Raw genomic sequence first — 12,480 nt, forward strand, 5'->3', positions numbered from 1 at the left:
GTAGTTGGCTACAAGTTTTAGTGAAATATAAGCAAGAACACAAACATCCTAAAAGACAGCAAGATTAAAAAAACAGAGGTTTAGGTCCATAGCAAGCATCTTACGTTTATTTCCATTGACCATTTAGGAGATACGCTAATTTAGAGCCCTTTCTTATTTTTTAATGCAACTGTTCATTTCTCACATGTCTTTCTGGCATGCTGGAGGCATATCGTTTGGCTTGCAATGGCTAGGTGAGCCATCGTTGATTCAGTCATGTGTGGGGGCATCTGTCCACTCTATCCCCTGTGATTTGGAGCTATAATTCCAAAAATTGAATTCCCTGAGGCAAATTTGAATTCTGTATCTGGTGTTCAAAAGCAGAGGTGCGGGTAGAAGGTTAGTGGTCTTCCTGAAGTCAACAGAAGCCCAGATGTAGAAATACCATTTATCGATACTAAATTTTGGTGTTGGCTAAAATCTTCTAAATCTTTCAGCAGTTCTGAGACCCCACTACTTGTCAGTGTTTATGAGTATGGATCTTTTCCCTTAGAACTTAAAGTCTGATGATCTTGGAACAGCTAGTTTGCATCAAATCAATCATCTCTATTATTAATACTTAATTTCAAAACTACAAGAATTTTTAAAGATTTTATTTATTAGAGAGAGAGAGCATGAGCAGGGGGAATGACAGGGAAGCAGACTCCCTGCTGAGCAGGGAGCCCAATTTGGGGCTCGATCCCAGGACCCTGGGATCATGACCTGAGCCAGAAGGCTGACGCTTAACCGACTGAGCCACCCAGGTGCCCCTGAAATTACAAATTTTGAAATAGATTTCAGCAAATATTTTTCCCTTAGTTTACCATTAAGTTTGAGATACTAAGTTTCTCAAATAGGCCATAAATTATTACACTTGTGAACCATTAACTTAGCTATTTGGTGTCTATTAGAATAAAACAAAAGATTTAAGAAGAGATACAGCTCAAAATTTCCTGCTTTTTCTTTTTTGTATCACTCTTATCTAATTACTAGTGCACCTTGGTGCTGTTTGGATTTTTTACTCCACGTTACATTCACGACACCTAAAAGTATACTGTATTTAAATGGGCCAAAATAGAATCTTTCTTTCACGAACACTGTCCATTCTAATTCAATGAAACCATCATCTTTCAAATTGCGTGAATGTAGTTCTTGACATCCAGAAAGAATGGAATATTATTTTGGGTGTCTTAATGCACATGTAATACAAAATTCCACTTTAATAGTTACCATATGGGGAAATGGCCTTTTGAGGATTTGCACTTTAAGGCTGTATTTCCACCCACTTCCGCTAGGCAGCATGATACAGAACCAACAGGAGTTGTCACACACACACACGTGCACAGATGAGTAGGACGCACTCAGCATCTGTCTGAACCAGTACTTCCAAACTAGCTCAGGCTCCATCAAAAGGAAATGTCCCAACTGGAGTATTCAGTGTAGAGTTTGAGATGAGGTTTCTGAGACCAAACTTTATTATGGTCTTTCTTTACTTTGTGGTTAAGGTGGAGTTAAAAGTACCATTTCTTTTAGTGACTCAAAATATTTTAAAAAGATTTATTCATTCATTCGATGCTGATTTATTGAGCTTATTATTGTGAAACAGGTGCTGCTTTAGGAACTGGGGATACAGACGGTATAATGCACAAGGAGGAAGACGGGCATGAATAAACTAAGTAAAATGGACGTTAGTTAGATGGTGAGCTGTACTGCAGAGAAAAAGAAAGCAGGAGAAGGGGCAGAGTGTGTCCGTGGAGGAGGGAGGGCGGTGGAGTTTGCAGTGCTGCAGAGCATGGTCCCCGGAGGCCTCACTGAGAAGGTGACCTTGAGTAAAGATCAGATGGGTAGGGGGTCAGCCGGGAGATCTGTAGGGCAAGTGATTGGAGCAGAAAGAAGAGTAAGAAAGTCCTGCTGGGGAGACCTGCTTGCCACGCTGCCTTGCGGAGGCCCCGCGGGGCAGGGGAGTGAGAAGAGACAGAACAAGGTGAGCACAGGGTGGTGATGGGTGGGCATGGGGTCCTGATCACTGGACCTCCCAGCCCATTGGAAGGATTGTGGCTTTTCCTCGGTAACATAGGAATAGCTCAGAGGCTCTGATGAGAGATGTGACCGGTTGTGGTTTAAAAGGATCATTTGGCTTGCTGAGTTGAGGTTGCTAGAGGGGATAAGGTAGAATCTGGGGAAGAGTTTGGAGGCTCACACATTAATCCAGACTGGGGTTTAAGGTGAGGAATGGTGGTAGTGGAGGAGGTGAGGAGAAGATAGAGCCAGCGGGCTTCTCAACGATGATTTGGACATGGGAATTGAGAATAGAGGAAAGTCAAGAACGAAACCATGATTTTTGGCCTGATCAGCTGGAGGGATTGAATTTCCATTAGCTGAGATGAGAAACCCTAAGGGAGGTGTGGACTGGGGTGACCAAGATGAGGAGTTCAATTTGGGACATACTAACTTTGAGATGCCCACAAGACATCTAAGTAGAGAGGTTAACTAGGGCCCTGGCTATGCAAGGCTGGGAGTTCAGGCTGTCAGGGCTGCAAACACAAATGTGGGCCCTCACATGGTATTTAAAGCTCAGATAATGACTGAGGTGACCTAAGAAATGGGTATCGGTAGGAGAGAGAATTGGCCTAAGAGCTGTACCCATTTGGCATTGACCCAACCACAGGAGATGGGGAGCTAAGGAGGAATAAGCGAGGGATTCTGAGAAAGATCAGCGAGGTGTGTTGTCCTGGAAGCCAAGTGAGGAATTTTTCAAGGAGGAAGGAGTTAATGAACTGTCACAGTGATTTTTCCCTGGTCTTAATCTCACGGGGACACTAAATCAGCAACATTCATTGTACCCTCTAGTCATTAGCTGCTTTATACAAAGGATTCTGCTGTTCATTAATTAGCTTTATCTTCCCAGCAAGATGCAAGCTTCTTGAGAGCAAAGCTTTTGTTTTCTTCTTTTGCTCTCTCTAGAGCAGTAGCTTTTAAATAGGTTTTGACTACATTTCACAGTAAGGGATACATCTTCCTTTGGAAACCAGTATATGCACATATACAACTGAAAGAAAGAAAGAAAGAAAGACTTAACCTCTCTGTGGCCATGTACTCTATCTTCTTTTCTATTCTCTTCTATTGTATTCTACTTAATTAAAAATGATGTTGTTTGTGACCCACTGAATTGATTTCGTGAACCACTAATTGGTTGCTATCATTGGCTTGAAAAGCACTGTTTTTAGAGCATCTAGCACAGAGCACCGCCACGTTCATTATTAATCATAGGACAATATGATTCATCTTTGTTTTTCCCAAAGTACCTCCTGTACAGTAAATGTTTAATATGTGCTTGTTGAATGAATAGCTTTGAGACCCTAAAGTAATACTTCTAGAATTGAGCTCTCTCTTAGTTACCTTTACTTTCACTGGTTGAAATTTCATAGAAGAATATTCTTAACAGCTCTCCAACTTCAGAATGAGGACAACAGGAGTGTCCTTTTTGAATGGGCCCCTGTGTAGCCGAGAGTCGGAGAACGCACTGGCCCAGGGCGGGGATGCCTAAGCAGATGGATGGAGTCCATCAGTTGGGTTAGGATAAACTCTGCAAGGCCAGGTCAAGGCAGCCTGAGGGTTGAAATGCCTTTGCATGTTTTTGATATATCAGCCACTGAGGGCCAGGAGCAGTGGGGTTCAAAACATTTTTAAAAGCTAAAATAATTTTTAAAAAGGTTTTCATTCACCTTAGAACAATCCTGTCTTTTTATTATAATTGATATGGTATTTGATGTCCATATGAAACATCTGTCACTTAGGTAATGTTCCAATCCTTCTCAATACAATACTCCTATAAAAGTGTCACAGAAAAAAATGGAATATTTTCCTACCAGGTAATTCTTACCCAGGTAGTTTTTCACTTAAGGGAAGGAGCATGGTGCAAGGAATATAGTATAGAGTTTGGAATCAGGTAAACACGGATTCAGATTTGACTCTACTACTTCCCAGATGTGTGATTTTGGTCCAATGACCTTCACATCTTTTAACCTCAGTGTTCTCAAACAAAATGAGGATCGTAACGCATGTATCAGGAACTAACTACAAGGACATAAGTGATGTAAAAAATGCATATAAAATTCCTATTAGATAAAAGCTTGTTTTTTGGAATTCAAAAGGTATTTTCATGTAGAAATCATGTCATCCATGATGGTTAATTCCCTCATGGGGCCAGCCCCTACCGCCTATTTAATTCATAACGGAGCTGAACTGTGATAGAGGAATATGCAATAGTTTCAAGGCTCTTTCAGCCTGGGGGTGGGAACGGGCTTGGGATGGGGAAGATCAGTGCACTTGGGAAAATCTCCAAGGCTGGTGTGTAAGGGAAAGTGGATCAAAAGATGTTCTCAGAGCAGGACAGAAAAAAAAGAGGTTTGTTTTACGGAACTCGCTCACATGGTTGTGGGGGGCAGCAAGTGTGAAATTTGTAGGGACGGCTGGTGGTCTGCAAACTTAGGCAGGAGCTGAGTCTTGAGGCAGAGTTTCTTCTGCTCTAGGAAGCCTCAGCTTTGTTCTCAGGACTTTCACCTGATTGGATGAGGCCCACCCACATTATTGGGGGGTAATCTTTCCTTAGAGGCAACTGATTGTCGATATTAGCCATATCTACAAACTTCCTTCATAGTGACACCTGGATTCATGTTTGATTAGGTAATTGGGTACTCTAGTCTAGCCAGGTGGCCACACAGAAGTACCCTCAAGTGGCAGCCTCCGGGGTAGTGGGCACGGGACTCCGGAGGCAGACAGGGCCGCCTCAGTGCTTACTGTTATATAGATTCTCTTCAGTTGTGGGCTGTATATGCTCCATTCATTCTTCTAAGGAGTTAATTTGGGCCAAAGACCTAAGTGTAAACACCAAGTCCCTAATCAGCTGTTCAGAAGGTCCACACAGGCCATCGAAGCAGAGTGATCCTGTGCATAGCAGAGTGCCTGACAGGTGCATTCTCTTTAATAAGATGAAATAAGTCATTCTGAATTTAATTGATAGGTTTTCAAGAGCAGGGAAGCCGTTTATGAAATGTTTGTTTCTTGCTGACCGATGAACAGGAAAATCTAGTCACCTGAACTATCACACCGCATGAAATAAATAGGAGCTTCAAATCCTTTATTTAAGCCCTTCTACATTCGAAAAAGATGAGGAATTCCATAATGACCTGCCTTAATAAAATAAATATAGAGCTAACCTAAAAAGATTAAGATCTACTGTAACAACCTGCACATACTACTAATGTGACACTATCACAATATTTTAAGACCATTTGTTTACAAATCTTTCTTACCCACCAATCTGTAAGCAACTTGAGAGGGGGGTGATATCATTCGTCTGGCAGAAACTATGTCTTATTCATGTCTATATACCCAGTTCCAAGCAGAGTATCAAATAAGAAATAAGAAAATAAGATAAAATAAAAGTGCTCATGAAATCTTTTATTCTATCACCTGAGATATACCTGACTTATTAAATGGTTGAGAAGTAAGTGTGGGAATCTTTAGTCCTGGATTTTTCTCCACCAATGCAGGGAAGAAACGTGGCATCCAATGTGGGCAAGCAGGAGGGACCACAGCAGAACAGGTCGGGAGGGGCCCTGTCCATGACGACGCTGATGGGGATGGGTGTAGTATCTATGGTGGGTTTCGTAGGGGGTGGACGTATAACCGGCATCCAAAGGGGAGGCCGTGGTGGCCTCCAGGGAGCTGAAGTTGGATGTTTCTGTGAAGGTCTCCAGGGAACCACAACCACATTCCACAGCAGGGTTGATGGAACTCCACTAGGCCCACACAGCCCCATCACCAGATTGTGGCAGGACCAGTCAAGCAAAATCCTAAAATTGTCATCTCACCCAGTGTATTCTACAACATACTTCATGGATCACTCATCCATAGAGACGCTTCATGGAAGAGGGTTCCAAGATGGAAGAGGTTTGGGAGATACTCTACACGGCATTGTTGTCTTGGAGAGTTGCCATCCATGTCAGCATCGTAAAGATCACGGGATGTCTGCCAATTAAGAAACCTGAGTATGTCACTAGTTTATCAAATTCTATAACTTTTCTTCAGCTGAAGATCTATTCACATCATGTTTTGATACATATCATCATTTACACCTGAAGAAACTGACACCCAGAATGTAAATTACAGTTTATATGGCTAATTAAGTGGCAGAATTGGGCTAGAATTCAGGTCCCTCCTCTCTTGGACCTGTGTTTCAGCTCCATTATAATGCAATTACTTATCTATCCACTGGACTCAACAAAATGAAAAAAAATGGCTAATCTAAATGAGTGCTTATCATAGTTTGTGAATGGTTTTATCTCCCTGTCTGGGTATGGAGAGGACAAATGGAGGGTGGTCTCCATGTGTAGAAGGGAAGAACCATAACAAGATTCAGGCTCTGGGAGCTTAGACTTTGTGTCAAGTCTATGTCATTATTGGTTTCACTCCAGAAATCTGTGCAAATGAAAGACAGTAAACAGAGAAATGAAAGTGGCATTGATCTATAAGGATAGGTATGTGTCACATGGCTTGCATTTTCTATCATAAACCTAGATCATGCCAACCTTTTATAGTAAAAACTGTAACAAGGTAAGAGTGTCTTACTCAAGATGGTAAATGATTATCTTGGATATAAAAGAATCTCTGTGGATGGCATGCCCAGCCATTATCCCTTCTATTGCCAATACTGACTGCAATTCAGTCTTCGGTGTTTCATCTCTCACACATCCATGAACACACAGGCAGATTTCATATTCGAGGATGATGTTTATCCTATTACAGAAGTTGCGAATTACTTACAGACAGTAACAATGCAGATATGTTTCTTTTGAGAAGTGCTTTTTTTTTTTGGCCTTTTTTTCTTTCTTTTTTTTTTTTGGCCTTTTTTCTTTCTTTACCTTTCTGGTAATAAGTCAAACTGACCTGATTCAGATTCTTCAGATATTCATGCCTCCCCTAGTAACCATGCCGGCTTTCTGCAATTCACACACCCCTCACTATAGCTGGTCGAGTGGGCCCTTAGCCTCCCACTCAAGTTGGCAGTTGTTTGTGCAGAGTAAAAAATTTTGAATTAATAGCAAAACATTAAATTAAGCTCCAGTTATGATATTCCATTTGACAAAAAAATTATTTTTGTTTTCCCTGAGACAGATTTGGACGAAACAAAACAAAACGGTTTTGTGTCAGAATGTCCACAGGGAACTTTTTTCCTACAAGGACATAGTTCTTAAATTAGAAAAAAAAATTTAAGTAGCTTCCTTGTTTCTACCCAAACCAGTCAAATGTTCCTGATATCACTGGAAGTCTGAAACGTAGGGAATACTTTCTGGGGATGGGAGTAGGGGGCAGGAACGGGAGACCCTCCCCTCCAACCACTGAGGTAGAGGGGGTGAGACTACTTTCTCCCTGGTATACCCCCCATCTGGCAACGTGAATTCCTTCTCTAGTTTCGTTCAAGGTGCTCCTAGATGTAAATTTTGACCTGATTTCAGTTGCAAGAAATATATGGGGCATAAAGACAGTAGAAACTATGACAGTAGAAATCCTCTCTGGGGTTTCTGAGGGATGGGTTTTTGAATAAGAATCACCTAAGTAACAATTCTTTTTTTTTTTTTTTGCCCAATTTTGTAGAAGGCATAATTTTCTTGAATTTGCTATGAATGGAGAAATACATTTATTCGTTTTGTTTTGATTTACAAAACATCTTTCCTTTGTTCTTATGCCACACAGAAGCTAAAAGGAGACATAAAAATTGTGTCTGGGAAGCATTTGGTTATCATGAAATATTTAAATTAGGAGTTTTCAGCACATGTGATCAATAAAAGTGGAGGGAAAGTAGTTCATCTGACCTAATTCTCCTTTGGAGCACTATCATAGGCTGGTTCAGAAGGATTCAATTCAGATGAATTTTAGTATCTTTATTAAGGTACTTAAGGAGGTAGATTTACAAAGGTTAAGTACCTAAGTGTAAAAATTCTATTATTGCATTAATTTAATTAACACTAAAACATTCACAATCCAGTCCTAGAGAAGTTGATGATAGGAAGAAAGAATTGACTGAAAGGCTGAGTGAATAAGAATAATATCTGCAATTTATTCAACTGACAAATGAGTATAAAGATTTATTTACTGGGTGATTTCTTACGGCATTGTTTGTAACAGTTAAAACCGTGAGAGTGAATAATGCTGCTCACTATGTATTGTTAATATGCCAGTTCCTCAAATGTTAAAATACAGTAGAATGTGGTCTCTGTGAAGCAGGGATTTTGTTTTATTCAGTTCTGTATTCTTAGTGTCTGGAAGTGTGCCTGGCACATGGTGGATGAGCATTAAACATTTGCAAAAGGGATGAACACTCCCCTATAATGAAGCATTTCACAGTTATTAAAAAGAATGAGGCGATCTGAATGTACTGCCATGAAAAGAAGACCAAATATATTATAAAGTTTAAAAGGGCCAAGCGCCGAACAGTAACTTACAGTATGAAACTGGTTTGTTGAAAAGAAAGAAAGGAAATGTGTGCACATATTGTGTTTGAATACATGCATAAAATATCAGAAGGAAAATGTTAACATGATAATGGTGGTGGTTCTCTTTCGGAAGTAGAAATGGGGAGCTGGGAAGCAGAGGGCTTTTACTTTTAACTCTATACCATTCTGTACTGTCAGTATTTTTTTCAGAATTAACAAATATAACTTGTATTGAAAAATAAATTCTGTGGACAAACCCTAAATCCATTACAAAAATGAAATCTATGAAAAAACGAAAAATTTATAACTCATCTAGGTCTGTTTTTTAGAATTTGTGTTGTCTTTACAGTATCTCAATCTACAAATATTACTTCGTCACCTGCAAAGAGAACCCAAGGAACAGGTTTTTCACTGGAAATCGATGAAAGTTGGGTGGGAGAAGCAGAAATTGGAACCGTTAAAGAGCGATTACTAAAGAATATATTTTGCTTTCCTATCTTTTCAGCTTGGGCTAGAGTTTTATATTCAAAGTTAAGAAAATTTACATGTTACCGTATGCAAAAATCCATATGTTCTGTGTCAGTCTGCACCACTTATTTTCAATGAGATAAAACAGCTTATTTAAACGTAGAATTTTCCTATTGGGTTTAGACGACTCAGCTGGTTACCCAGCAGCACTCTGCTTAAAAATAGATGGGATGACATTTGTGGGTGTTTTAAAAAAAAATATCCTTTGGAGAAAGAAGCAGAACTCTAATGCCACATTTACCATTGATGTTATATAAGAAAGACAAGTTTTATGTTAGGAGGACCTCACATGAATTATTCTCCTTTCTAACATATAAACTCTAGCACTTTTGGAACCCATCACCATCACTGGGTGTAGAAGCGCATCTCATCTGAGTTTTACTTTTTGGCGATTGTAATTTAATGGAAGCCTAAACATGGAGGGAAGGAGTTTCTTATAATTGCAGATGGAGGCTTGTCTCTTGGTTCACCCTTCTAATTATGTACTTTCCCCCATCATTCCTTCAGCGGCTATCTATTGGGTGTCAGCTCTGAGGCAGCCACTGTGGTTATGAAAATGCATGTAAAGGTGATTTTGAGTATATTTTACCTGACTTTATAGACCTATTTAGTAATGTTTATACCAACCTGCCAAAAATAGGAAGTGGTTAATATCAGCCTTAAACCTGCTGTCATATGATTCCACAGAGTCTGGAATAAGAATTAAAATAGGTTGAGCTGAAAATATACTGTCATCCAAAATTTCAAACTGAATAGATATACGGGAGAACTACAGTCAATTAAAGTATGAAATATTAAAATCAGCGTTCCAATCTTGGTAGCATTGCTGATGGAAAAGGATTACGACACCAGGAGGAAATGAAACCAAATGCATCACTTTCCCACCCAGAAAAATACACCTATTGTAGAATCCTACTGATTTTCTTTATTTAAAAAAATACACGTCAGGAGGAAATTGCATTTATTGGGTAATATGAAAGAGGAAATCAGGTCCGTGTGAGACCACGGGTGCATGTTATTACTATGCAACATTTTTATCCTCCGTTTTTATAGATGTTTTCTCTGAGTACTCATAAAAGGTAATGGGATTAGGTTCTCTTTCTTCCCTTCTCAAGCATCCTCCCGACTCTGAATGAGGTCACACAGATGGCAGGTGAATGGTATCTGCCCACCTAGGAGGCCCTACATTTTTTCGCCCCTCCTGTTACGTGACTCGAATACCTGGCTTGCTCCATTCCCGGCTTGCCCCCTGCTCGTGCTCCGAGGTAGCGCACTGACCTGAAGTCAGCGCGGAGGGGGTTAGGTTAAGAAGGCAAAAGAGTCCTCAACCGCACATTCTTTCCTCTCCCCTTGGAATCTACCTCTCAGAGGTAGCCTAAGTGGCCCTCCTACTGGGCATATTGTTTCATTACTATTGTATTTTCCTTTTCTTAGACTCTGAGAATGCTTTTAATGGTCCCCCGCCCCCCACTCCTCTCGAGAGCCGGGGATTTTGTGTTTTCTTTTGAATAGGCAGGTATAGTTCTGAGTACCCCGTGGCATTCTGTAAAAGTGATAAATACTAATGATGAACAATGAAGCAGGCTCTCGAAGCCCTGGGGCTGGCTACAGGAGAACTCAGAATGAGGGGGAAAAATAAATCAATTTCTACCACAAAGGCAAGATTTAGCCTCTCATTAGATCCAGCAGCTACGTGTGAAAAAGTGTGTTAATAAAATGGCACAGGGGTTTTGTGAGGGTGTGCCAAGCATGTGGACTAGGCTTTCAAGATATGTTTTCCATCTTCTTTCCAATTTAGGGTGTTATGATGTAACAGGATTTTGGAATCCAAACATATGTTGTTTTCTTCCTTTTATGTTTAAACCTCCACTATAATGAATTAGCTCTCCCTCCCCAATAACTTCGAGTATTTATTTCTTTTCTATAAAAATGAAGCACTTAGACATATGTGAAATTTAAGTATATCCCCTTTTATGACTCTTTTCAGCTCTATTTGTATGTGATTTTTGACTCTGGCATGAAGATATTAATTTTGGCAAGCAAGGGACATTATTAATCTTATACTTTATATAAACATATACTCTTTGTAAATAAAACTTCCAAATATACCAAACTTTTAAAAACATTAATTTATAATTTCTTTTTTTTTAAAAAAATTGTATTTATTTATTTGACAGAGAGAGAGGAGAGCACAAGCAGAGGGAGCAGGAGAGGGAGAAGCAGGCTCCTTGCCGAGCAGGGAGTGCAATGCGCAACTGGATCCCAGGACCCTGGGATCATGACCTGAGCGGAGGGAAGACGCTTAAACAACTGAGCCACCCAGGTGCCCCTATCATTTCATTTTAAGAAAGCAAAATATCCCAGATTATTAAAGTCATGTGCATGGAGGAATGCAGCAAGTACTAACCACTTTTTTCTCTTTCTAGATTCTATGATAGTTTGGAAAAGAGACATTCTTCTTTTTTTTTTTTACCCAGCACATCACTAGTTGATGACATCTTGTTTCTAAGCAATTTAAAAACAATGTAGATTAGGATGGAGCCATGGAATTAAAACTGGGGAGGGAAAGAGGCAGAGGGCAGAAATAATAGTCACCCATCTGTGGTAAGAAATCTTCAGTGAATGGGTAAAAGAACAGTTTTCCTGGTGTTTTAGCCCAACAAAATCATTCTCCTTCCACAAGCACAGGACTTGATTCTGGTGTAATGAAAGCGAGCAAAAATATAACTAGGCTACTTGACCTAAGGAAATCCTAAGATGTTAGCTGCTCTTTTTTCAAGGCAACTTTTCTTTTAGCCATTCATCAGTTTCAGTCATGCTGCTCAGGGTCTTTCAGTTGCTATGAAATACCCCATTGGGTGGCTTATAAACAAGTGTAACTAGAAATGCTCAACAGTTGTCAAGCACAGTGACTGGGCATGGTTGGTACGCATGTTTGTACCACCTACAATGCCTGGCACTGTGCCTTCCACACATAGGAAGTGTTCACATTATATGTGCTTCCTGTAGATGGGAAGTAGAGGATTTCACGCCCCCCCCCCCCCCCCGTTACTCTATTTGGTAACGAGCCACCACTTTCTCTGCTCAGAGTAATGAGTGAACTCTTAGAGCTGGGTATTAACTATGTCATTCTAAATTTACTAAATATTTCAGATGGATGTACAATGAGGATAAAGTAGTTTATAATTTGTCCCTGAGACTTGGGCACATGAATTGTGCCTTTTGAGTTGCTTGCTTGTTGTAGGTAGATGCTATACATGTTCAGTCACTTGATAATTTCTTAGTGATGTATTTAATTCACATAAGTTCATGTTATTCCAAATGTGAATGTGACATGTTTTACTACTGCTCTTGTTATTTATGTTTGTAATAAAAAGATAATAGTAGCAACCATAAGTAAGAGTAGCATCCATTGCACATGATAAAGTTATCTTTT

The 12,480-nt window shown here is 39.9% G+C and overlaps 1 protein-coding gene across 13 annotated transcripts in view; it reads right to left on the bottom strand.

Annotated features, from left to right (window-relative positions):
* The window catches only part of DLGAP1 (DLG associated protein 1), a 905,535-nt gene that overhangs the window by 259,752 nt on the left and 633,303 nt on the right, over positions 1–12,480 (bottom strand). The gene's annotated exons all lie outside the window — the stretch shown is intronic.

This window comes from Phoca vitulina, unplaced genomic scaffold (genome assembly GCF_004348235.1).
Source record: "Phoca vitulina isolate PV1807 unplaced genomic scaffold, GSC_HSeal_1.0 scaffold24, whole genome shotgun sequence".
Taxonomy (NCBI): Eukaryota; Metazoa; Chordata; class Mammalia; order Carnivora; family Phocidae; genus Phoca; species Phoca vitulina.